General features: G+C 45.6%; 9 non-coding genes and 1 pseudogene across 9 annotated transcripts; 5 read left to right on the forward strand and 5 right to left on the reverse strand.

Annotated features, from left to right (window-relative positions):
* Positions 1 to 697: 697 nt before the first annotated feature.
* On the forward strand, positions 698 to 779 carry trnas-uga (transfer RNA serine (anticodon UGA)). Its single transcript has one exon. It is a non-coding gene; the product is annotated as a tRNA-Ser (tRNA).
* A 1,386-nt stretch (positions 780 to 2,165) lies between these two features.
* trnar-ucg (transfer RNA arginine (anticodon UCG)) lies at positions 2,166 to 2,238 on the reverse strand. The gene has a single exon. It is a non-coding gene; the product is annotated as a tRNA-Arg (tRNA).
* A 1,193-nt stretch (positions 2,239 to 3,431) lies between these two features.
* trnan-guu (transfer RNA asparagine (anticodon GUU)) lies at positions 3,432 to 3,505 on the forward strand. Its single transcript has one exon. It is a non-coding gene; the product is annotated as a tRNA-Asn (tRNA).
* A 7,979-nt stretch (positions 3,506 to 11,484) lies between these two features.
* trnas-uga (transfer RNA serine (anticodon UGA)) lies at positions 11,485 to 11,566 on the forward strand. The gene has a single exon. It is a non-coding gene; the product is annotated as a tRNA-Ser (tRNA).
* A 1,487-nt stretch (positions 11,567 to 13,053) lies between these two features.
* On the reverse strand, positions 13,054 to 13,126 carry trnar-ucg (transfer RNA arginine (anticodon UCG)). The gene has a single exon. It is a non-coding gene; the product is annotated as a tRNA-Arg (tRNA).
* A 1,193-nt stretch (positions 13,127 to 14,319) lies between these two features.
* Positions 14,320 to 14,393, forward strand: trnan-guu (transfer RNA asparagine (anticodon GUU)). Its single transcript has one exon. It is a non-coding gene; the product is annotated as a tRNA-Asn (tRNA).
* Positions 14,394 to 17,407: 3,014 nt separating this feature from the next.
* LOC138230883 (U4 spliceosomal RNA) lies at positions 17,408 to 17,549 on the reverse strand. Its single transcript, XR_011186477.1, has one exon. It is a non-coding gene; the product is annotated as a U4 spliceosomal RNA (small nuclear RNA).
* Positions 17,550 to 18,841: 1,292 nt separating this feature from the next.
* Positions 18,842 to 18,960, forward strand: LOC138230996 (5S ribosomal RNA). The gene has a single exon (XR_011186581.1). It is a non-coding gene; the product is annotated as a 5S ribosomal RNA (ribosomal RNA).
* A 3,470-nt stretch (positions 18,961 to 22,430) lies between these two features.
* On the reverse strand, positions 22,431 to 22,583 carry LOC138230887 (U4 spliceosomal RNA; annotated as a pseudogene).
* A 1,223-nt stretch (positions 22,584 to 23,806) lies between these two features.
* trnag-ucc (transfer RNA glycine (anticodon UCC)) lies at positions 23,807 to 23,878 on the reverse strand. The gene has a single exon. It is a non-coding gene; the product is annotated as a tRNA-Gly (tRNA).
* Between the last annotated feature and the right edge of the window lie 2,857 nt (positions 23,879 to 26,735).

Genomic DNA, 26,735 nt, shown 5'->3' on the forward strand with positions numbered 1-26,735 from the left:
TACCTGGGTGGGAGACCTCCAGCGAACAATTAAGCTTGCTGCTGGAAGTGGTGTTAAGAGACTCTAAGGATCTTCCAGAGGTGTCTGTCCAATAGCACTAGTTGCCTTAGAGCTGGCTCAAACATTGCTCAAGAGTCTACCTTTCACAGATGCGCAAAGATGAATGATGGGGGTGCACGCTTCAAGGAGCCTTCCAACTGTAGGGACCGATTAGAGACGATCCGTAGCATGTGTTCGTTTCCACTTACGCCCCGTGTCTCAACGGTAGGACAGAGTCAAATACTGCCTCGACACGTAACAGCGTTATATTAAACCGCAGGACTTGAGGGCTGTTTTGTTTGAATGTTCAAGGCATTGGTAAGAGCGTAGGTCAAGGGCCATTGGTGCATCTCCTGTAACTGGAGTAAAAATGCTATTCAAAGTGCAGTGACTAAAATCGTCGTCCACATGTCTCCGTTGTTGATTGCTTTCTGTCTAAGAACGTTCTGTTTTCATGTCCGAACGGGGAGACTTTATCATTCCAACTTGAAGCCACCCTTAAGTCCTCTGAGGTGTGTGTGTGTGTGTGTGCTTGCACGTATGGCGTAAAAGGTTTCTTAAACGGAGAGCGAACTTGAAAAAAGTTGCCTCCGCTGCCGCCGCCGCCTCGCACTCCCTGTTCGATTGTAGCAAGAAGGCAGCGGCCGCAGCACTCGCTGTAGTCGTGGCCGAGTGGTTAAGGTGACGGACTTGAAATCCGTTGGGGTCTCCCCGCGCAGGTTCAAATCCTGCCGACTACGGCGTCCTTTGCATTTGGTTGCGTGCGTGCGTGTAAAAGGACCAGCGCCGTTTCGTTTTCGCTGGGACCTTTAACACTCTAAATCGCCTGGACCCGCAGCCTGTGAAATCGGTTCTTCAGCACCCACGATGGACGCTTTGCCGCTGGACACAGATAACGATGCTTTTCTGCAACGAGCTTTCCAGCTGAATTTTCTCGGCAGCTCCGTACTGAACCTGTTCTCCATTGCAACATAGTGGAGGCTCGTCACGTCTATAGCAAGGCTGTGTAGGACCGCATACGCCACAGTGACTTGTACACAGACCACATGAAAGGCAAGCAAAATACACTTTTAAAATTCCAAAGACTCACAAGGTCAGAGAAACAGCGATGACCTGAACAGATCTGTTACAGAAGTCTAGGCTGACCTTTTTAGAGCTGTAATTGCATTTTTGTTTAATAGAAGATCAAATCTACTCGCATGTACCAGCACCTTACAGTTTATTGATGTTAATTCTGTTTAAGTAATAAGATTGCTAACGATGTTGGACTTTAGCCGGTGTTTTTTAGAACAAATTGCTTACACTTCTGTAAGGAATACGCAGTACGTGCCTTTGTCAGTCATTGCTCACCATACCTGTAACTTTCTTATCTAACTCACTTCCTCAAATGGTGAAGGTCCACAAACATAAATGAAAAAAAAACCCTTGTTGTAGATGAGGTGCACAAAAAAGCAGCCCCTGATAGTGTATAACACATTTATACTATTGCAGAGACACATGTAACATATATATACTGTATATATATGAAACAAAAATAGAAACAGAAACAGGAATCGCTTACTCACCTGGAGAATCTCTGTAGGAATATCTAGCATTTATCAATGGAAATAAAAGCTGCTTTAATACAGTGCATGTTCAAACTCAAACCCTCAGCTGCTGTTCTTGTTTGTTTTGGGACAAACGTGTTCCTTATATGCTATATATGTATATATTAGCACCAATGTCGTTCTTAAAAACTAACATGAAATTGTCAGGGACATTCAGCTATATACAAAGACGAGACAGACAAAGTAATAATTCTGTATTAACGTGGCCTACATATTGCCGCAATGATCGAACTAAGTGACGTGTTCTGATTCAGATCCCCTGCAGTTCATGCCAATTAGAACAATAGCAATGCTGAGTCCTCCCCACCCTACTGAGCACAAATTCAGCTGCTCTCCAGTTCTGTTCTGCATGTTTTTTCATTGCAATTGAGCTCGGAGCTGGAGATGATCTCCATACAGTTCTGTGTTCACCAGCCCGCACTTGCGTGCTAATTTACGGGTTGTGGCAAATGCTTTTCTATAGTTCATATACATGACGGCAACCTGTTACCGAGGAACCTGAGAGGTTTAAAAGCCTCACGAGCCAGGCAGGACTCGAACCTACAATCTTCTGATCCGAAGTCAGACGCGTTATCCATTACGCCACTGGCCCATAGAACATGCGCTTGCACTCCACCACAGAGAGCTCTACACTGCTACTAGTAGTACACTTCCCCATCTAAATTTTCACAGCAAGAAACTTGTGTTTCCTACTATTTTTATCAGGTTTAAAATATCATCTCCTTAAAACAGAAAAAGTGTTGATGTGTCGTGCTGAAATTCCGATTGATTTTGAATTCAAAGAAAAAAGGTTTTCTTCCAAAACACCATGAAATTGTCACATCTTGCAGACAATAGGTGTATTCCATGTTGAAAAGAGAAGAAAGAAAACCATGGAGCCTTTTACAGGTGTGAGGCTTCTTCAGGTGTGAGAAGACCTCACAGTCGAAATGCTGTGTTTCCGTTCTTCTCTTTTCAGCATGCAATAAACCTAGTACTTGTTCCTTTGCAGCCGAGGCATGCTGACGTAGCTACCCAGCTGAACATCTTGCAGACTCTACAGTACTTCTCTCCTGTAGAAGTAAAGCAGGGCTTGCTGGGTGAGCTTTTGCTCCAGTAAATTAGGTCACGTGTCATGTTAAATCACTTCTTCTAAACACAACATTTGCTGGTGCTAGCTTTCCCCATGAAAAGAGACATTTCCCTTACAGTACATGACATATCGTTTTTATTCTATCAATAAGTATAGAAATTAAACAAAAGAAAAAATGGTGTCGCCAAAGAATGCACAGCTCTGTCGCCTTGGGGAGGTGTCAAGGGCATTGAGCTCCTTGGACATGAAAAGTGCCCGATAAATGCCATTTCTCATCATTTCTCTTGGCGTCAGTTCTGCTATTAAATGGGACGGAGGCAACGGGCTCAGAGAGCAGGTTAAGTGCACACCGAACGCAGATGTGTCCAAGTGTCTGTAAAAGCGTGGTGCTCCGCTGGCGCTGTTCCCTAGTGGCTTAAAGTGCCCGCCTAGTAAGCAGGCGATCCTGGGTCTGAATACCAGCGGTGCCTCTCTCCGTGTCTTGTTGTGCCGAATGTATCATTTCAGACAAACATGTACAGCTTGGTTCAGTTTAATGCAAGAATTCATTTCCTTTCTGGAATAACTTGTTTTTGAAGAAATCCATACAGCTTGTGAAAGATGAAATCCATTTCTTGGTTGTCAGTGGAAAAAGATTGCCGGCTGCAAGAAGCGCAAGTGATTGTTTTCTTTGACCATAAACCTGCAAATGTAGGGAGCATAAGTGGCCGTCAGTCTCTGTGGCGCAATCGGTTAGTGCGTTCGGCTGTTAACCGAAAGGTTGGTGGTTCAAGCCCACCCAGGGACGCATGTCTCAGTTTTTCCAATGTAAACATCATCACCGCTAAAGAAGATGGCGCAGAAGGCTCCACAGTCGAAACGTTGTGCTTCTTTTCTTCTCTTTTCAGCATGGAGTAAACCTTTGCTTGATCCTTTGCAGCCTACGCATGCTGACACAGCTACCTTTCTCTTAACGCGCCTCAATCATTATTCACCAAAACCATCAGCAGAATGTGTCGCCTTTGTGGTGATGTCACTCCTCTGCTTCACAAATGTCCTTAGTGACGGACCATTTCTTTCTGCCATTTTTCCGGAGCGGTTATTGATTGCTCCATCATTTCCCTCATACTTTCCATCCCTAGATTGAAAAAAAAAAAACAGAAACAGGCTGACAGGACGACAATCAAATTGCAAAAACTCAGCAAAGCACTCGATAGAGTATTTGAATACTATGAGCAACTTTGTCCTGGCTTGCATGAAAGTCGGAAAATGTCAAAAAGAAAAAGATGGTGGCTTTTTCATATCTGTTCTTTTATTTTTAGTTCGTTGGCTCTTCTGTCCATTGTCCTCCTGCCTGGCTCTTGACCTGTGACTGTCTGAACGCACACATTAGACTTTCAGGCGGGGGATTTGTCCTGAGCCTCTGTGAAAGACCCACCCACCCCCATAAATAACTGCTCTAGAAACACATGAATGCAAAACTAAACCACAGCTTAAAGAGGAGCTCCAACTCAGTGCCATACTAATGTAAACGAAGTGTAGATTAAGCCGGCCCAGGGACGCCAAATAATGTAGGGAAAACCGGTTCAGGGACGCCAAATACCTGTTCACGAGGCCTGCTGCTGGTTACTCTCTGGCAACCTCCACTCTAGACTCTTAGAACAAAGGAAAGTTCTGGCACTCGGACACACTGGCCGTTCCGTGGTTGTCCGGGCTGAGTCTCAGGATGGTCAGGAGGCGCGCTGCGAGAATGTCCTGCCCTTGGGAGCCTTCTGCTCCTGGGCCGTCCTGCCCTTTAGAATCTTACTGAATCTTGTTGAATCTCCCTTTCTGAATCTGAATCTGAATCTCTCAGGCTCTCTGTGTTGCCTGTTTTTACCTGGAGGAACTTCAGCTCATTGATTGGCTGAAAGTTCCATGGGCATCAGAGTCCCACGTGGGTTACTCGGCCCTACCGGTCCCTGATTGGTTGATCAAGGTGAGATATGAGTCACTTACTCCTGACACTTAGTAATGCAGTCCAGATGTCCAACTGGCACTCCCTAAACAGATAGGCGCCAATGGATGACCATTGATCATGATAGCCAGGCTTAGCTAAGTGCATCCCCCTGTGGGAGCTGTCCTTATCAAAAGAAAACATCTTGCATGAATAGTTTCTCTGTGGCTGCACCACAGAGATGAACAGAGAAATGGGGCCTCATTTGGGAAGCTCAGAAACACTTAATTCTGCCTTATTATTAAGCCTCGCCGCTACATATCCCCCCTTTTTGAAGGCCACGAGGTCCCGAGACATTGTTGCCTTCAAAACAAAACAGAGTTAAGTGATGTCCCTTGCCATTAGAACATTAATCTTAAATGTCTACATTACTCCTCTAGAATTCATACCGGAACCAGCATTGGATACAAACAGGATGAATAACATCTGGAGTATGTATAAACACGGTAGGAGACATTATCTCAGTCTAGGAATTACACATGAGGAAGTTCACTGTCAATATCTGATACCTCTGTAGTAGATATTTGGGGAGAAGTCACTTCCTTTCTTTTGACATGCTACCTTCGACTCATTTGTGCTACCCAGAGTACATCTTGATGCAAGAGTACAGCATTCAGAGTACACTGTCAGTCATGATCCAGCTACCCGGCAGTAGTGTTACAATAACAACAGTTCCTGTTCCCAGCCCCCGATAAACCACAACACCTGTGTTGGGTATCTGCTAGGGTGGTTTGGAGGTTTGTTCCATTAAAGCAAACTAACTACCTGTACCTCTTCAGGGCTTACTGTTTCTTGGATTTCTATCCAATTCAATAGTGTGGCACCTGAAGGCATCCAAGACCTCAAGTTTGGTCTTATGTTGTCTGGTTCCAGACCGTACAGTGTTAAGTTCAAGCTGTACTATGGCCTCCTCGGGAACTTGCAGGAAAACTGTTTGATTAGGTAGCTGCATTGCGGTAGCTGTATCATGCCTGTCACAAGTCATAGTGTCAGTTAAATGTGGTGTGCTGACCAGCCATTTACTTCCCACCTGCTCTTCATGGGGTTCATTAACCTCCCTCTGCCCATTAGTAGCTTTACACCCTTCATTGGTGAATCGTTTAGACACAGCCAATAGCTTTGGTAGCCATACCCATCTCAAGATTTGGAACCAAATTCAATCTTGGATTGCCTTCTGGGTGAGCTATGAGTGATGGGGTTAATGTCACACACTCCTCTACTGAGAAGAGTGGAATCAAGTCTGTTGGGATTTGTGCCATGGCTAGACTGGCTACAGTGGCACTAAACTCCCTTAACAGGTCTTGTGTCAACATTCTGGCCTGTTGCACACAAGCATAAACCCACTGTATAACACCAACAATCATGTCCACTGGTTGGGGAATAAGGTTTAACCCTGTTGCATAGGAAGTTGCCTTTAGGGTTTTCCCTAAGCTTTCCAACTTTTGCTGCTGTCGATACAGTCTGTCACTACCCTCTGGCATCTCTGACACCTGCCTTCTTGGGGCAGTCAGGGTGAGAGTGCCAGTAGCACACAAACCTACCAGAAAAAGCAAACGTGCAACAGTGGCGGCAGCAATCAGTCCTCCCAAAAGTCTTTTCGGGTGGCTGATCCCAGTCATCTCCTTCTGAGTGACTGTTGCCTTTCTAAGCTGGCGCAGCGTGTACATGGTGTCTTTCTCAGTATGCCCTGTGGCATCTTGGGCACCAACATCCTGGAAATCTGGGGAGATCTGACGCAGCTGCTGATGCTGCTCCTCCTTTTCCAGGGCATCTGCTTTTTCGATTTGTTCATGCCTGTGCTCTAGGAACCCTGCAGGGGGCGGTGCAGCGGTGGAGCATGCCTGACCCTCGGCTGAGTGGTCATCTGGAGCACCTGAGTGATCTGGGATTGTTACCCCATTCTCACTGTTCCGGTCCACCCTGCACACTTCCTGATTGAGGAATCCCTCTATCGGCATGTTTACAATCGTTCGCTGGGCGTGGGTGTAGGACACCTGCTCGCTCCCCCCTTCCCTCGCTAGGGGTTCAGGGAGCTGCCCCAGCACTGGGATAGCTAGTTCACTGTCTTTGAACTTACTATCACTCACCAGGCCCATGTCAGTGCAGGCGGGGATTCTGACACCCCTCTTTGCGATGTCCTGTACTGGCAGGCGGGTGACTTGACCATCCAGCTCCAGTCTGGCTGAACCACTGTTGGTCAGACTCAGACTGACAGACTGAGCTGGTGGCTGTAAGAAAACCGGCTCGGCTTTCATTCCCTGTCCCTTCTGGGGGACTGGGTGTGCTGGCAATCCTGCCGTTGAGGCAGGAACAATCAGGTCAGTCTCACTCACTACCTGGTAGTTGTGAGAAATAATGTTACCTGACTGCAGGTTCCCTGGGTCACAGCAGAGGGAATCGGCATCTGGGATCAGGTGTGTCCACAGCGCAGTAGTCTCAGCGTCCAGCTGGACCTCCTGTCTAACCTGTGAATGTTGCACCAGGGGCACCTGGCGGTGGCCCTGTGACAGCTGCTCAAGCATATCCTCACTAATAGAGGACCTCTCAGGGCTAAGGGTGAGGGCTACATCACCAACCTGCTCTCCTGCCATCTGGATCCCTTCCACCACTGCGGGGTGGTGGTCCTGACCCCTCTTGGGTGCCAGGGTGCACAGGGAAAGCTCCTTTTCATCGCCAGGTGGGGAGATCTGCTCCTCTTTAGGGATGTAAAAGGGGTGTGCTTTACCTGGTGGATCAGGCGGCTGCTTGGAGCACCGCTCCTGTGGCAGGGAGGCTGTTGGGACCTCAGCCGGGACACGACTTCCCTGTATATCCGGGGAACAAGGAAATATTTTTATTTCTTGTCCAGAGGGAACAGAAGGAATCTTCACATAGGCTTCTGTGTTCGGTGGGCACTGTGTGAGCACAGTCTGCCTCTTGGCCCCCCTTTTCTTCTGTACAGAAGGCTTAGGAGCCTTGACCTGTTTCCACACTTTGCCTTTCTGGCGATCCACCAAAGGTTCCTCTCTGAGTCGCATGCCCTTTTCTTTTTCAACCCTTTTGAGCTTGCCGTGTGACATCAAACACCTTTCAACCTCAGTGTCAATCAGTGTCTCACTGGGTAAGACATCTCCCATGGCAGCCTTGAGGTAAAAGCTTCTTGCTTTTCCTCTGCGTTTTACTGCCTGCTCTGTGACTTCAGGGGTGGAGTCAGCACTCACTTGGGAGTGGCTGAATTCATCCAGGCAGGAACCCTTCCGCTCAATCAGATAGACTGAGGGAGGGAGAGGGGGCGGGTCTCCGCCTCCTCCAGTGGAGAGTATCGGCTCATTCACGCTTCCGGCAGCCTTGGGGAGCGGTTATCCCTGTCCTAATAAAGCTTGTTCAAGCCTGGCCAGGCGGGCGGCTACTGAATCCTTTTGTTCAGCCTTTTCTAGCCCTTTCCCTCCCCCGGTGTTCTCATGGCACTTAGGACGCTGGGTGCGGTCCTGTGTGCCTGCTTTGGAACGGGGCTTAGCCAGCTCAGGAGCCTGTGCTCCTTCGAGCAGGAGGGAATTAACCCTGCTGGCTCTGACGGCGGACACAGTCGCTTTAACAGCTTTTTGCTCAGAGCGACTTTGGACATCATACTCCCAGGCTTTCTGCACGAATCTCTTAATATCAGTCATTTTCATGGTCTGTGCATCTGTATGCATTAAGATCATCTTTCTGACTGATGGGTGGAGATTCGCAATGAATAAACCCTTGAAATGTGTGTTCTCTTCGCAACCCTCATCATTTCGCCCTGCAAAATAAGTTTGTCTAAGTCTCTCGTAATATTCGCGAGGGGACTCTGCTCTCTCGTGCTTAATGTTAAGAGCGGCGGCTATCGCAGCAGTCGGGTCAATAAACGCACTGTATTCTTCGATAAGTGCTTGACAAAGCTGCTCAAAATCATTACAGACTTCTTTCATCTGCCTAGCCATCCACTCATGTACAGCTCTGCTGGTAGTTTTCCTGACCAGAAACACTTTCTCCTGTTCTGTGGCATTTGGCAGGTACTGCAGGTTATACCTGAGGTCTTGAATATAACTCTTGATATTATTCTCTGACACTGCGGGGTCAAATCTCTCTATGTCCTTCGCTAGCTCTCTCAGAGAATGGAGATTTATTCTAGCGTCTCCGCTGACGGAGATATGGCAGATATCGTGGTCAGACCTGTCGCTGCTAGAGAGAGTGCTTAATAGCGACTCGAATTCAGACCTTTTAGCAACCATCGTTAAACTTAAAGAGTATTACTTTTAAGTACGAAATCACAGTTTTACCACAGAAAACCACAAGATCAAGTATGCAATCAACCCGGTAGATCGCAAAAGATCACAAAACAATCAAGCACTGCTTAAAGAGCAAGGGGAACTTTTTTTCTTTCGGCTTTCAGCACACTGTATTGTCGTGTATGAAACCCGCGGCGTTTTATATTGAATTATTCCGCTTGGTTGACTCATTTCAGTCTTGCCACGCCCGTGCCAGGGACGCCAAATAATGTAGATTAAGCCCACCCAGGGACGCCAAATAATGTAGATTAAGCCGGCCCAGGGACGCCAAATAATGTAGGGAAAACCGGTTCAGGGACACCAAATATGTAATCATAGTGGCTCTCTGAAGGCACCAGTTTTGTAGGGTTTGGGCATTTACTGAGACAATTATTAATTGTAGCAGTAAATCACAAAGTTGATTCTTTTGATGGCTTTAGAATCCAACCATGTGACATAACTCAAACAACGCGCACACACAGGTACTAATACACGAGGATACATTTATTAATACATAGAATATGCATATACCTAACAGATCTTATCGAGAGGGTTATCAGAATACAAAAGGTATATTCGGTCAGTTACAAAGTGTTACACATATCAAGAGGACATACGTTCAGTATATCATTCATTTAGACCGTTTCGTAAAGTGAACTTGGTTACAACTTCTACATTAGATACTCAAAACAAGTACATAACTCTTAGGAATTAAATTGATATCAACTGGTTGGGATAACAATTGAATTCTCGAGCTGTAATGCATTGAAGTTGAATACTCATCCAATCTTTGGGGATTCAGATCTCCTGCGGGCACAAAGAAACAGTTGCAGGCTGTTGCTGTCCAATCCGCGCTCTCTGGCTCCGTGCCAGGCTGTGCTGTGCGGCTTGTGACGGTGCGCTGCTGATGCTCATTGTTGGCTTTAACTAGCAAAGTTTGTGCACAGGAGAAAAGATGACTGTGGGTCCCAGCAAGTCAGGAAGAGGACCGGTTCGTTCCCGATGAAGAGCTAGTTCTGAATAGTGATTCAGCTGTCCACAGTTCCGACCTGTTCACGAGGCCTGCTGCTGGTTACTCTCTGGCAACCTCCACTCTAGACTCTTAGAACAAAGGAAAAATCTGGCACTCGGACACACTGGCCGTTCCGTGGTTGTCCGGGCTGAGTCTCAGGATGGTCAGGAGGCGCGCTGCGAGAATGTCCTGCCCTTGGGAGCCTTCTGCTCCTGGGCCGTCCTGCCCTTTAGAATCTTACTGAATCTTGTTGAATCTCCCTTTCTGAATCTGAATCTGAATCTCTCAGGCTCTCTGTGTTGCCTGTTTTTACCTGGAGGAACTTCAGCTCATTGATTGGCTGAAAGTTCCATGGGCATCAGAGTCCCACGTGGGTTACTCGGCCCTACCGGTCCCTGATTGGTTGATCAAGGTGAGATATGAGTCACTTACTCCTGACACTTAGTAATGCAGTCCAGATGTCCAACTGGCACTCCCTAAACAGATAGGCGCCAATGGATGACCATTGATCATGATAGCCAGGCTTAGCTAAGTGCATCCCCCTGTGGGAGCTGTCCTTATCAAAAGAAAACATCTTGCATGAATAGTTTCTCTGTGGCTGCACCACAGAGATGAACAGAGAAATGGGGCCTCATTTGGGAAGCTCAGAAACACTTAATTCTGCCTTATTATTAAGCCTCGCCGCTACAGAAGTAATACTAAGACATGTTCTTATGGATTTGTCTTACCTTGAGATATGTAATTGGATTTCAGGATTAACTTCCTCATTCAATGTACTGGTGATTCTTTGCCTGTTCAGTACCTGGGTGGGAGACCTCCAGCGAACAATTAAGCTTGCTGCTGGAAGTGGTGTTAAGAGACTCTTAGGATCTTCCAGAGGTGTCTGTCCAATAGCACTAGTTGCCTTAGAGCTGGCTCAAACATTGCTCAAGAGTCTACCTTTCACAGATGCGCAAAGATGAATGATGGGGGTGCACGCTTCAAGGAGCCTTCCAACTGTAGGGACCGATTAGAGACGATCCGTAGCATGTGTTCGTTTCCATATACGCCCCGTGTCTCAACGGTAGGACAGAGTCAAATACTGCCTCGACACGTAACAGCGTTATATTAAACCGCAGGACTTGAGGGCTGTTTTGTTTGAATGTTCAAGGCATTGGTAAGAGCGTAGGTCAAGGGCCATTGGTGCATCTCCTGTAACTGGAGTAAAAATGCTATTCAAAGTGCAGTGACTAAAATCGTCATCCACATGTCTCCGTTGTTGATTGCTTTCTGTCTAAGAACGTTCTGTTTTCATGTCCGAACGGGGAGACTTTATCATTCCAACTTGAAGCCACCCTTAAGTCCTCTGAGGTGTGTGTGTGTGTGTGTGTGTGTGTGTGTGCTTGCACGTATGGCGTAAAAGGTTTCTTAAACGGAGAGTGAACTTGAAAAAAGTTGCCTCCGCTGCCGCCGCCGCCTCGCACTCCCTGTTCGATTGTAGCAAGAAGGCAGCGGCCGCGGCGCTTGCTGTAGTCGTGGCCGAGTGGTTAAGGTGACGGACTTGAAATCCGTTGGGGTCTCCCCGCGCAGGTTCAAATCCTGCCGACTGCGGCGTCCTTTGCATTTGGTTGCGTGCGTGCGTGTAAAAGGACCAGCGCCGTTTCGTTTTCGCTGGGACCTTTAACACTCTAAATCGCCTGGACCCGCAGCCTGTGAAATCGATTCTTCAGCACCCACGATGGACGCTTTGCCGCTGGACACAGATAACGATGCTTTTCTGCAACGAGCTTTCCAGCTGAATTTTCTCGGCAGCTCCGTACTGAACCTGTTCTCCATTGCAACATAGTGGAGGCTCGTCACGTCTATAGCAAGGCTGTGTAGGACCGCATACGCCACAGTGACTTGTACACAGACCACATGAAAGGCAAGCAAAATACACTTTTAAAATTCCAAAGACTCACAAGGTCAGAGAAACAGCGATGACCTGAACAGATCTGTTACAGAAGTCTAGGTTGACCTTTTTAGAGCTGTAATTGCATTTTTGTTTAATAAAAGATCAAATCTACTCGCATGTACCAGCACCTTACAGTTTATTGATGTTAATTCTGTTTAAGTAATAAGATTGCTAACGATGTTGGACTTTAGCCGGTGTTTTTTAGAACAAATTGCTTACACTTCTGTAAGGAATACGCAGTACGTGCCTTTGTCAGTCATTGCTCACCATACCTGTAACTTTCTTATCTAACTCACTTCCTCAAATGGTGAAGGTCCACAAACATAAATGAAAAAAAAACCCTTGTTGTAGATGAGGTGCACAAAAAAGCAGCCCCTGATAGTGTATAACACATTTATACTATTGCAGAGACACATGTAACATATATATACTGTATATATATGAAACAAAAATAGAAACAGAAACAGGAATCGCTTACTCACCTGGAGAATCTCTGTAGGAATATCTAGCATTTATCAATGGAAATAAAAGCTGCTTTAATACAGTGCATGTTCAAACTCAAACCCTCAGCTGCTGTTCTTGTTTGTTTTGGGACAAATTGCAACTGAGCATCGCATGAGCTGTTACGTACCCTTATCTGTTAGGGAATTTCAAGGGAGGAGTTAGGTCAGAATGGGTAGGCTGCAAAACAACAAGTAAAGATTTATTCCAAGATGAAACGTTGTGGCGGTTTTCTTATCTTTTCAGCATGGACTAAACATGAAATTGTCAGGGACATTCAGCTATATACAAAGACGAGACAGACAAAGTAATAATTCTGTATTAACGTGGCCTACATATTGACGCAATGATCGAACTAAGTGACGTGTTCTGATTCAGATCCCCTGCAGTTCATGCCAATTAGAACAATAGCAATGCTGAGTCCTCCCCACCCTACTGAGCACAAATTCAGCTGCTCTCCAGTTCTGTTCTGCATGTTTTTTCATTGCAATTGAGCTCGGAGCTGGAGATGATCTCCATACAGTTCTGTGTTCACCAGCCCGCACTTGCGTGCTAATTTACGGGTTGTGGCAAATGCTTTTCTATAGTTCATATACATGACGGCAACCTGTTACCGAGGAACCTGAGAGGTTTAAAAGCCTCACGAGCCAGGCAGGACTCAAACCTACAATCTTCTGATCCGAAGTCAGACGCGTTATCCATTACGCCACTGGCCCATAGAACATGCGCTTGCACTCCACCACAGAGAGCTCTACACTGCTACTAGTAGTACACTTCCCCATCTAAATTTTCACAGCAAGAAACTTGTGTTTCCTACTATTTTTGTCAGGTTTAAAATATCATCTCCTTAAAACAGAAAAAGTGTTGATGTGTTGTGCTGAAATTCCGATTGATTTTGAATTCAAAGAAAAAAGGTTTTCTTCCAAAACACCATGAAATTGTCACATCTTGCAGACAATAGGTGTATTCCATGTTGAAAAGAGAAGAAAGAAAACCATGGAGCCTTTTACAGGTGTGAGGCTTCTTCAGGTGTGAGAAGACCTCACAGTCGAAACGCTGTGTTTCCGTTCTTCTCTTTTCAGCATGCAATAAACCTAGTACTTGTTCCTTTGCAGCCGAGGCATGCTGACGTAGCTACCCAGCTGAACATCTTGCAGACTCTACAGTACTTCTCTCCTGTAGAAGTAAAGCAGGGCTTGCTGGGTGAGCTTTTGCTCCGGTAAATTAGGTCACGTGTCATGTTAAATCACTTCTTCTAAACACAACATTTGCTGGTGCTAGCTTTCCCCATGAAAAGAGACATTTCCCTTACAGTACATGACATATCATTTTTATTCTATCAATAAGTATAGAAATTAAACAAAAGAAAAAATGGTGTCGCCAAAGAATGCACAGCTCTGTCGCCTTGGGGAGGTGTCAAGGGCATTGAGCTCCTTGGACATGAAAAGTGCCCGATAAATGCCATTTCTCATCATTTCTCTTGGCGTCAGTTCTGCTATTAAATGGGACGGAGGCAACGGGCTCAGAGAGCAGGTTAAGTGCACACCGAACGCAGATGTGTCCAAGTGTCTGTAAAAGCGTGGTGCTCCGCTGGCGCTGTTCCCTAGTGGCTTAAAGTGCCCGCCTAGTAAGCAGGCGATCCTGGGTCTGAATACCAGCGGTGCCTCTCTCCGTGTCTTGCTGTGCCGAATGTATCATTTCAGACAAACATGTACAGCTTGGTTCAGTTTAATGCAAGAATTCATTTCCTTTCTGGAATAACTTGTTTTTGAAGAAATCCATACAGCTTGTGAAAGATGAAATCCATTTCTTGGTTGTCAGTGGAAAAAGATTGCCGGCTGCAAGAAGCGCAAGTGATTGTTTTCTTTGACCATAAACCTGCAAATGTAGGGAGCACAAGCAGCCGTCAGTCTCTGTGGCGCAATCGGTTAGCGCGTTCGGCTGTTAACCGAAAGGTTGGTGGTTCAAGCCCACCCAGGGACGCATGTCTCAGTTTTTCCAATGTAAACATCATCACCGCTAAAGAAGATGGCGCAGAAGGCTCCACAGTCGAAACATTGTGCTTCTTTTCTTCTCTTTTCAGCATGGAGTAAACCTTTGCTTGATCCTTTGCAGCCTACGCATGCTGACACAGCTACCTTTCTCTTAACGCGCCTCAATCATTATTCACCAAAACCATCAGCAGAATGTGTCGCCTTTGTGGTGATGTCACTCCTCTGCTTCACAAATGTCCTTAGTGACGGACCATTTCTTTCTGCCATTTTTCCGGAGCGGTTATTGATTGCTCCATCATTTCCCTCATACTTTCCATCCCTAGATTGAAAAAAAAAAAAACAGAAACAGGCTGACAGGACGACAATCAAATTGCAAAAACTCATCAAAGCACTCGATAGAGTATTTGAATCCACAAGTAGCTACGAGCAACTTTGTCCTGGCTTGCATGAAAGTCGGAAAATGTCAAAAAGAAAAAGATGGTGGCTTTTTCATATCTGTTCTTTTATTTTTAGTTCGTTGGCTCTTCTGTCCATTGTCCTCCTGCCTGGCTCTTGACCTGTGACTGTCTGAACGCACACATTAGACTTTCAGGCGGGGGATTTGTCCTGAGCCTCTGTGAAAGACCCACCCACCCCCATAAATAACTGCTCTAGAAACACATGAATGCAAAACTAAACCACAGCTTAAAGAGGAGCTCCAACTCAGTGCCATACTAATGTAAACGAAGTAATACTAAGACATGTTCTTATGGATTTGTCTTACCTTGAGATATGTAATTGGATTTCAGGATTAACTTCCTCATTCAATGTACTGGTGATTCTTTGCCTGGTCAGTACCTGGGTGGGAGACCTCCAGCGAACAATTAAGCTTGCTGCTGGAAGTGGTGTTAAGAGACTCTTAGGATCTTCCAGAGGTGTCTGTCCAATAGCACTAGTTGCCTTAGAGCTGGCTCAAACATTGCTCAAGAGTCTACCTTTCACAGATGCGCAAAGATGAATGATGGGGGTGCACGCTTCAAGGAGCCTTCCAACTGTAGGGACCGATTAGAGACGATCCGATCTAATCTCACTCTCACGGTTTGTATAGCCTGGAGCGAAAAGTACCATAAGCGTTCATTTTTGCAGCTACATGGACGTTCTGAATCGTTAAGAAAAAATTGTTGTAAAACCAACAGAAAGCACAGACTGCTATAACTAGTCCTAGTTATATAATGATTTTAAGTTTAATGATAAACTACTGCAAGGAATCGGTCCACCTGAGCAAACAGGATCGTAATGTTGACACTCAATAACGACACTGATATGTGCAGTTCCTGGACGGATAGCCCTCCTGCCCATCAAACAGACTGAGTGACTGTTCGTGTCATTTAGTGATGTCTGACCATTGACAAAGTACAACTATTTTTTTAGGGCGCAAATTAAGTTAGGTAAATCTTTTTGCCCAAAACTGAAGGGGCGACATTCCTCCCTCCCCCCGTGATGCCAGGCCTGTCCCCATCCTATTCCATAATGTCATTATATATAATACCATACAACAGTGACCGATCCTTACTAACTGCATGCGTTAAAATTGCACATCAGCTCATAGCAGGGGGCACATAGCCGCGATGTATTATCAATGTTAAATTTCAACCATAATATCGACAACATTAATAAACGCATACGTTGAGAAAATATTCAACCCAGCATATTTTCCGGTTATATACCACAATGCATTGCTAGTATTCGTTGGTCACGTTTTTCAAACGTAGAAGTATATCCGCAAATATCTCAGCAATCCTCTTTTGACGAGCAAGTATGAACAATAATAATACTATCTGAATACATACAGATCTTTCTTAATATTATTTTGATTAAAATAGTACGTGAATAAGCAAAAAATGGCACATAAAAATAGTGTGAATGGGGAAGATGACACAAAATCGTTTTGCCGTTTCTCTTTTCTTATTCTATGTTGTACTTTCAAACTTTGGGTACTCTTTAATTAGGACAGACTTTATTGCTCAACTGCTATGATGCAAGCCAAATTTTATACATTTATTTCAGCTTTGAGCTCAGTAAACCATTCATTTTTTAGATTATACTAAAGAAGATATTAATCATCATTTATTTGGGAAGTAATATTATATAATTTTCTCCTAGCTGCGGTGCTGAAGTCCCACCCTACATCAACAGAAAAAGAAATAAAGGAGCACGCAACGTGTTACTTGAAGAATGCATATGCAAGGCAGGGGGCCAGGAGATCTGGACACTGAAAATAATAGGTTTTTGGTTCTAACTGTTAGGACAATTAGACAGGGTTTGCAAATAGTGGACAAAAATCGTCTTAACTTCCATTGTAATATTTTTTTTTCTTGGAAATATAGAAGTTGTACATTTTAAAATGTATATTTGAATCAAAATGTGGTTTTGAGTTAGTGTGTTAATGTAATTAGTTTGTGTTTGTCGTTACTATACTGTATATTGCCATGTTACCAGAATTTGTAGCTGAAGTTTAAGACTAGTTGTGTTTTTTATGATTATTGCCCATATGTTGATTGTTGATTGATTGTATACAATGTATAATTTGAAATACATATGTTTCAGGTGTGAATGTGTATTTTCAGAATAAATTTCTAAACCTAATCATTGGCTTGATTTACTAGTTTCTACACCTGTAAAACCTGTCTTTGATGTATAATAGACCTCTACCCATATACGTATAATAGACCTCTAAAGTTATCTGTAACACCTACATTATATGTATAATAGTCCTCTGAATTTATCCGTATAATAGAACTCCAACCATTTACGTATAATGGACATCTAATCATAGACGTATAATTGACGTATAACAGTAGACGTATATTAGAATTTCATTCTAGATGAATTGCAGACCACATTTAGATGTCTAAGGTATGCGTTTAATAGACGTATATTATACGGCTTTTGCCCACTGGGAAGCTCGTTTCTTTCTACCATTATGTCACTATGACAAAATCTGTCTTTAAACACCTTGCTCAGTCTCTGACGAGACTGTCAAAAATTGCTTTCGCCGAGTGTATTGCAAACCGGCGGAAGCGGGGTATTGGGAAAAGTTTTCAACTAGCAATAATCGCGCCTCGGCTAAACCTCACAGTCTATGATACTGCCACTGCGCAAAGCTGACGGTTGCCAGGCAACCGCGGGGATCCTATGGAAATCGTTATCGATCGTCTCATGGCATGTCGTTGCTATAACGCTTCATATTTGTCGTCTTCTTCTTCTTCTAGCTTGAGGTTTTGAAGAATTTCATGACAGACAAGGGCTCCGTTGGGATCAAAGGGCGTTGTGAGAAAACCGTTGCTTATTTTCAGCAGCAGAAATACAACCCTTTAAATACAAGATGACAGAACAATGACGAAGGGCATGCCGGGAGGAACTCATGCACTACAGAGGAAAGGGGGCGGGCACGTACAGTTCACATTCAAGCCACAAGTACTCTTCTTGGATGTTGCACAAACAAATCCTAACGTCTTGAAAGCATTGCAGCATGTTTGTGTCCCACTTCCCGTGGCTGCGGGACGACTGACACGAACGGACAAACACAATCTGTGGCGTTTAGCGTGACATAGTCTTGCAGGCATCGTGCTGTCTCACTGCAATATTATACCGCTGGAGGAAACAGTCCATCTGGCCATGAAACTCATTTGAACGTCTAGCTACAGCAACTAACAATATCATGATTTATTCAGGATGTGTGGAATCAGCACGTCCCGGAGACAGCTTCCGAAATCGTGAGCATTCTCTGGTGGTAGGGGAGTTCAAGATGGCGCTCAGGTGGGAGGTAAAGTTTAGTGGTTGGGGAGTTTTTTTGAGTTTTTCATGACCTGAATGTTAATTTTTGCTTTTTTTGACTACAGAAAAATAAGGACTTAACACTAGTTGTTTAAACTTCAGTTATAATTGAAAGAAAAAAAAACGATTTTTTTTTAGGTTTAAAAAGTCCGATATGAGTAACACTGGGAAAAGAAAAGAGAGTGCTGGGTCTTCGAAGGAGAACTCTAAGATACCTCAATCGTATATGTATAGCACTACAAAAAAATCGATGGCAACTAAAGGGAAAAGTGAAGCAGCTGCAGGGGCAGCAAGAGGGCGGAGGCGCCGCGCGCCCGGCCGACGTGTTGGACCGGTGCCCTTTACGTGCTGAAATAAACACGCGACAGCCCCGAAATGTTTCCAGAGTGCTGTGCACTGAAGACTTGCCTGGTGCTCCTCCGTGCAGATTGTTTGTCCTCCTCCAGTGCGGGACGAGCCAACACAAGGGAGCGCATTCGCCAACATCCAGGCACACAATGCGATTTGGAAAGCAGCTCCTTTCCAAAGAGTTGCACACGAACGATCCTTCAGTCCCGCTCGGGGGGCACGGAACCCCCGCCCCACACAGCTTCAAGTAGCGAGTCAGGCGCCGGGGGTTTCGCTTACGGCCACACCACCCTGAACACGCCCGATCTCGTCTGATCTCGGAAGCTAAGCAGCGTCGGGCCTGGTTAGTACTTGGATGGGAGACTGCCTGGGAATACCAGGTGCTGTAAGCTTTTGCTCTCCCGGCCAGCAGGGGTCGCCGTTGGTGCCGTAGGCTTTGGGAGGAGAACCTGCAGGATGGAAAGGTGATCTATAGCCTCATCTCTAGAGATGTTTTGTTGCTGTGGCATGTGTGTGACCCATATTCAAAAAAAAAAACCCGTCTGTAAAACGAATATCGAAGCTGCCTCTAAATCTGCAAATGAAGATGAGTCGATAAACCACTCGTTTTTCGTATATCTAGACATTTATTCATTTGTTACCGATTTCATTCATTGAGCACGGATACAATAGAGGTACAGCCATTCACTGTTTGACATGTCTGCACTGGTACAGAACCGAGCAATCAGAAAACGGGTGAAACTGTCTTTAGACTCAGCATACAGTTACCACTCGGCCACCTCGTCTAGGAAACTGGGCTGTCCTGACATGGGTTGGCGCACTCCAGTTGATCTTTTTCTTTTTTTTCCCTCATACTCGAGGGTCATTTTCCTGTTCCACATGCGATTTCAACATTTTCCTTGGGAGATGTCAAGCCAGCAAGCCACTGCTGTGGTTCAGTGGCCAGTGTGGAGTTCAGTGGCCCTGTTGTACACAGAAAGCACATTGAGCTCCTTGGACATGAAAAGTTCCAGATAAAAGCCATTTGTCATCCTTTCTCTTGGTGTCGATGTTGCTATTGTATGTAAAGGTGGCAACTTGCTCAGCGAGCAGGCGGAGCACACACCGAATGCAGATGTGTCTGAGTGGTGTGTCCAAGTGGCTGCAAAAGGACAGCACTCCCGGGGCGCCGTGGCTTAGTTGGTTAAAGCGCCTGTCTAGTAAACAGAAAATCCTGGGTCCGAATCCCAGCGGTGCCTTTTTTTGTTCTGTGTTCTCGAACAGAACTGGTCATTATGGACAACCGCATACGTCTAGACTTAATTAAATGCAAGTATTCATTTCCTGTCTTGAACGACTTGTTTTTCTTAAAATGGATGCAACTTGCAAAACATGAAATACAAACCTCGCTAATCAGCGCTCGCGGCTGGCAAAAAAAAAAGAAGTCAGCAATGTTTTTTTCTTTAACCTTAAGCATGCTAATGGAGAAGAACCTAGTCGCCACATCACATACATCCGTTTCAACGATAAGAAGGTAACAACTATCCTCACTCCAGAGTAAATCTCACGTTGAGGGCATATTTTTTCCACTTTACCATGAGTCGGGCTCAGCTGCACAGAGGCGAGAGCAGAGCAATGAGGTCAGGGGGATAGGGGAGTCACACGCTGGCGGTTTGAACACGCGGAAGATCACTGAGGGATCCACAGTATGTGGACCCTCCGTGCGCCATCATTCCACACTCCAGACTCTGAATCCTGCCATCCGAGTTAAGATCTCGGCGGAACCTGAAGCGCAGTTCTTTCTTAAAACGTAATCTGGTGAGCATTTCTAGAATCGTAATTGTATAGATGCAGCCTTTAATATGTTGCTAGGTTAAAATTTATGACTTCTTGAACTTCAGTAGGCAACTGCCCTCTTGATTTCGGATTTAATTTCTTTATTACAGGGGCGCTTTTATGATGACAGAGTCAAGTTCAGGTACTTTGCTTGATGGAGGAAGCTCATTTCGGACTCTGTGATCTTCTCACCTGGAAAGGTCTGCTGTACTACTACAAGAGAGAAGTAGAGTCTGGAGGAAGGGACAATTTTATGATGCTTTGGAAGGTAATGTTTTTTTTTTCTTTGAAATCGAAATGAATCAGAATATCAGTGCAAAAGACAAACTCTTGGTTTGGTTTAAAGAGATATGGTTTTAAAACAGACAAAATGTAGAAAACAGGTGTTTCTCACTTTTGGAAAAGAATGGACCGGGGGTAATATTTTACTAGTTGCAGTGCTAAGCTCACTGGGTTACAGCCCTGCAATGTCACACGAGGGCCAGTGGTGCAATGGATAATGTGTCTGACTATGGATTAGGAGTTTGGAGGTTCGACTCCTGTCTGGCGCTGGTTGTTTTTAAACACATCAGCCTACTCCCTAAGTAGTCTGTGCTACTTACTGCATTGTAATCGTACCCAGTAAGAGATTTCCTTCATGTAAATGAACTGCACCTGACAGCTTTAGAAAAACACCTGGGCTCAGTACGGTGCTGAGAGCTCAAGTTGTGTATAATGTAATAATTTAAGTAGAATAGATTCTAATAATATAATGATCCAGTGTGTTGCACTACTTCACTGCTTCACTGCTCTATGCCGTCTGGAAATAAATCCTCAGACAACTTACTGCCCTGGGCATGTACCAATAAATTACAGGAGCACATCTATATATCACTGCGTTGAAGCAGGAGACACAATCACTGCAAATACATCCCAAATACAGTGTTCCAGCACCTTTGACCTCATCCAGAACGTATCATTTCTTGAAAGGAATTGCTGTCCGAATGCACATCTGAATCCCAAACAGAATCTCTAGTAAAATACGATCATTTGTGAAACAGGTAAATGTCTCAGGGGCCCATTCCTCATTCTCAAGACACATGTATGCAGTACGTACATCATGCATTGAGCAATAGGGATTAAAGACACCACAGGTAAGGTTAGAAGACATTCTGACTATATTCTAAAATATTGGACTCATATTCTTATGATGGCAGACATGATGCTGTGTTTAAAATCGGGGTTAATGGACATTATATGACTGTCAATTCTGTTTTGTTTTGGAGACTCTTGGCTGCCTATGTGGTACAGTGCAGCGTGAAGAAAACATTTTCCAAAACTGTGTCAGCTCAAAAGTTGTAAGAAAATCTTTCCAGCTGCTTTAACTCTCCTCATTTTTGTCATTTAATTGTCTGTCGGCACTATGTAGCAGCATTGCATGACAACCCATCTCACCACGGAAAGGAACCTAACAGCTTTTGTAAGAGAGGAGAAAAGGACCTGGCCCGTACGGGACTCGAACCCACAACCTTGGTGTTATTAGCTCTAACCAACTGAGCTAACCAGCCTCACGACAGCAATCCTCTCTGTGCTGCAAAAAATCGAACTCAGGGAATGTCTTTTGCCCTCCTTTGAATTGAAAGCCGTGTAATTCAGTGTCTCCGTCACTATGCTGGGGCACTGGGACCCGCACAGACCTCAGGGTGAGCGCCCCCCCGCCGGCACCATTAACACCGCTTCCAGCTGGAAACTTTGTTTTTCCCTGTAGCTCACCCTCATCCGGGTACTGACCTGGCTCACACCTGCTTAGCTTCAGTGGGTTTTCAGTTGCGAGTTGCAAGGGGATGCAAGTGATGGAGCCGCTCGCTGCAAAAGCCACTGCTTTGGCTGGGAATCGAACCAGAGCCTCCCGCGTGAGAAGCGAGAATTCTACCACTGAACCAACAATGCTCAGTGCCCAGGCCTTCAAAAAAGATGCTTTTTTGGTACTCGGTTAAAAAAGCGTCGACATTACCTCTTTCAAAAGGCTTCACTTTCCTAGTCACATTCCAAGGCTCATTGAACCCCGGCTGTTTCCTCCAGCGGTATAGTATTGCAGTTAGACAGCACGATGCCTGCAAGACTAACCGGCGGAAGCGGGGTATTGGGAAAAGTTTTCAACTAGCAATAATTGCGCCTCGGCTAAACCTCACAGGCTACGATACTGCCACTGCGCAAAGCTGACGGTTGCCAGGCAACCGCGGGGATCCTATGGAAATCGTTATCGATCGTCTCATGGCATGTCGTTGCGGTAACGCTTCATATTTGTCGTCTTCTTCTTCTTCTAGCTTGAGGTTTTGAAGAATTTCATGACAGACAAGGGCTCCGTCGGGAACAAAGGGCGTTGTGAGAAAACCGTTGCTTATTTTCAGCAGCAGAAATACAACCCTTTAAATACAAGATGACAGAACAATGACGAAGGGCATGCCGGGAGGAACTCATGCACTACAGAGGAAAGGGGGCGGGCACGTACAGTTCACATTCAAGCCACAAGTACTCTTCTCGGATGTTGCATAAACAAATCCTAACGTCCTGAAAGCATTGCAGCATGTTTGTGTCCCACTTCCCGTGGCTGCAGGACGACTGACACGAACGGACAAACACAATTTGTGGCGTTTAGCGTGACATAGTCTTGCAGGCATCGTGCTGTATCACTGCAATACTATACCAGCGTCTGTCGAGATCACTTTTGAGTCAGCGCGAAACGCCGTGTGCTGTCAGTTTGATTTCATATTGCTCGTAGGGCGCCCGGCTTTTGTCTGTCAAACGTTAGGTTGCGCTTCTTCATGCTGCATCGTCGGCATGAGTGGAGCTTTTTAATTGTCTGTACTTGTCTTACTGCGCCCCATAAGAAATCGTTTGTCCCCGTTCAAAAGAGATTGTGCGACGTCCTGCAGCGTTCGCAAAGCAAACCTTTGACAGTTTGAAAAGAGGAATTTATTCTGCTTCCTGTGCGTGCAGTAGTTACAAAGTTGAACGTCTTTACACGATCTGCTGCAGTTTTCAGTGGGCGGGCTTTGTCAGATGGCTTGGAAAAACGCACTGTGTTTCGGCTCGGGAAACATCATGAGCAGTGTCCTGCATGTTTTCTGTGTATAGCTGTCTTTTAACGCATACAGAATTCATTCGAAATCATTGATTTCTCCAATTAACAAGGGTCCCTTTTTGAACCTGCCAGAAGCATTCTTTCAATGTAACAGATTTACTCCGGGGAAAGGCAGCATGACATTGAGAGTAGATCAAGCTTTCAGCACCCGTATCGGACTGCGTGTATGCAGACACCGCTCAGAATCCCCTGTAAGATTCTCCTTCAATTCCGTTTTGCAGTGCTTTAGCTCTTTCAAAAGGCTGCGCTTTGCTAGTCACAATCCAAGGCTCATGACAGCATTTGAAACCAATCGCCACTGTGTTGGCCGGGAATCAAACCCGGGTCAACTGCTTGGAAGGCAGCTATGCTCACCACTATACCACCAACGCACGCCCACAGGTGCCCTGCAGGACACCACCAGAGAATGCTCACGATTTCGGAAGCTGTCTCCGGGACGTTCTGATTCCACACATCCTGAATAAATCATGATATTGTTAGTTGCTGTAGCTAGACGTTCAAATGAGTTTCATGGCCAGATGGACTGTTTCCTCCAGCGGTATAGTATTGCAGTGAGACAGCACGATGCCTGCAAGACTATGTCACGCTAAACGCCACAGATTGTGTTTGTGTTGGACAGTTGGACCCTACAGTTGGACCCTCGTCGACAACCTGAATAGCTTATTCAGAAGCAGTGCTGGACCGGGAAAGAACCAGCTTCTTCCCAGGTACAAGAGTGACTTGTGAGGACTCGCGGTCACACTCTGTGCATAGAGACTTTCTACCAGCCAGCCGGACTGCTGGTAGATCCCCTCGGAGCAACGACTGCCCTGTGCGCCGCAGTCAGATTCCTCCGCCCGTCCTACTCCGAGCTGCACCTTGACTGGTTGGCCGGTAGCCAGAGGACGCCGGGACAACGCCCATTGGACAACCGCTGGAACAGAGGCTGCAACAGAGCCTGTCAGCTGGTTTGGTGTTCGTGCCGGGAAATTCCAAATCCATACACAGTGGATAAGTAAACCCCATGTTCTACATTGCGTCTCGAGAATTCAATTGTACCTCAACACAAGTTGTTATCAATTTAATTCATGAGTAATGTATTTACTTCCGAGTTTAGAGTAACAGTGGGTAATAACACTGATTAGCGATTTGGTAACCGAACGATATATATTGACATATATTCTCTGTTGTGTATCTCTTTGTGTTTGCATCTCTTCGGGATTATATACCTTGTATATTGATAACCCTCACAGTAAGGTCTGCCACTTGTATCCAGGCAGACTAGTATATGTTTGGTGCACAATTTATATTAATAAATGTATCTAGTGTATTGAACCCCTGTGTGTGCGTTGTTAGTTGTTCTGACGATTGATTTTCTAAAAGCCCCAACGAACAACCTTGTGATTACTGCTACAATTAATAATTGTCTCAGTAAACCCATCAAACCATTACATTTAATGGCGTCCCTGGGTGGGCGAGTTTAGAATGAAATGAGAATCAGTCGCACAGAATAACTGAAGTTCAGCACAGCACCGCGGCTTCTATACGCGAATACCGGGTGTGCTGATAACTGCGTAAAGAAATCCCCCTGTTTTCTAGCGTTTAGTGTAACGTGTGCTGATTGGAAATCCATCTGCTCGGGTGTCTAGATTCCATACTGTATTTTGGAAAAAGAAAAAAAAAAGTAATACTCTTAAAGTTTCTCTGACGTAATGACAATGGCTGCTAAAATGTCTGAAGTGGAGTCGCTTATAAGTACTATTTCTAGCGACGACAATCCTGGTTACTGGAGTGGTATCGAAAAGTTGAACTTTGATGATATTGAGAAGCTGCAAGTAGATTTAGTAGCTAAGGTAGCGAACCAGCTTAACACAGGAGTGTCTGTGAACGCAGTTCTGGTCCTATCGAGTTTCACCTTAAATCTAGCTAAACAGCTGGAACTGTCTTTGTCCGAGCTGACAAAGTTTCAAAAGCTTCAGGGAACGCTAGAAAGATATAAGGCGGAGCGAGTCGAGTTGTTGGATATAATCAGAGAAAAGAGAGTGAAAAATGAGGAAAGTGAAGACTGACTCAGGGAAGTTTTAGGTAAATTAGATGACTTGTCTGCTAGAGAAACTGCGGCTGAGGTAGCTAGGAGAGACCTGGAAGCGAGCTCGAAAGAAAAAGAAAAAGAAATTGAGAGTTTAAATGAGCTCAGCCAGGAAAGGCAAAAGGAGTCAGATGCTGCCGTACTGGAAGCAAAATAGACTAGATCCCACTTGCATGCCAGCCCACCTAGCAGCCTGGAGCGCTCACCCAGCGCGCCGGGAGGAGGTTTCTCCCGGCCAGGGTCTGTGGTCGGATCGGCATGGGGGAGATCGCCGAGTCCTGCGCGAAACGCAAGGGCGAGTCAATTCAGGCATAGACCCCCTGCTCCTGATCACGGCCGTCTCCCTGCCCGCGGAGAAACCGTAAAAATTAACCTCCACTCCCTGAGGCAGTTAGCCAAAGATGTAGAAAGGTTTGACCCGTCAGTGTCAGGGAATAATGTGGAGACCTACATCGATGAGCTGAGATATACTTTGCAGTTTATGCCCGAAGCGTCCGAACAGGAAAAGGCTATGTAAGTAAGGAAAACTACCAGCCGAGCGGTCCACGAGTGGATGTCTAGACAAGGACCGGAGGTCTGTAATAGCTTCGAGGAGCTGTGTCAGGCAATGATCGGAGAATTTTCGGCTTTTATCGATCCCATAGCTGCCGTGGCTGCTGTGCATTATATTAAGCACGAAAAAGCTGAAGCCCCTCGCGACTATTATCAGAGGCTTAGGCGCACTTATTTTGCAGGGCGGAATGAAGAGGGTTGCGAAGAGAACGTGAATTTCAAAGGTTTATTCATTGCTAATCTGCATCCCTCAGTCAGGAAAATGATTGTGATGCACACACAGCGATGAAAATGGCTGACATTAGAAGGTTGGCTCAAAAAGCCTGGGGAGCTGAAGTCTCTGCTTCCTCAGAGCGAAAACCTGCTAAAACGGCCGTGTTCGCCACTAAAGCCAGCAGGGTTGACGACTCGCCTCAGCTCGAGGCAGCTGAGGTTCCTGAGCTCGCTAAGCCCCGGCGCAAAATAGGCAGGCAGGACCGCACTAAGCGTCAGAGCCGCCGTGAGCGCTACGGGGAAGGCAAGGGCTCAGGCAGAGTCTATCAGAAGACTGGACGAAGGGAGTCGACTGCAGCCCGCCTGGCCAGGCTTGAACAAGCCCTGCCTGAGAG

Source organism: Lepisosteus oculatus, unplaced genomic scaffold (assembly GCF_040954835.1).
Source record: "Lepisosteus oculatus isolate fLepOcu1 unplaced genomic scaffold, fLepOcu1.hap2 HAP2_SCAFFOLD_52, whole genome shotgun sequence".
Taxonomy (NCBI): domain Eukaryota; kingdom Metazoa; phylum Chordata; class Actinopteri; order Semionotiformes; family Lepisosteidae; genus Lepisosteus; species Lepisosteus oculatus.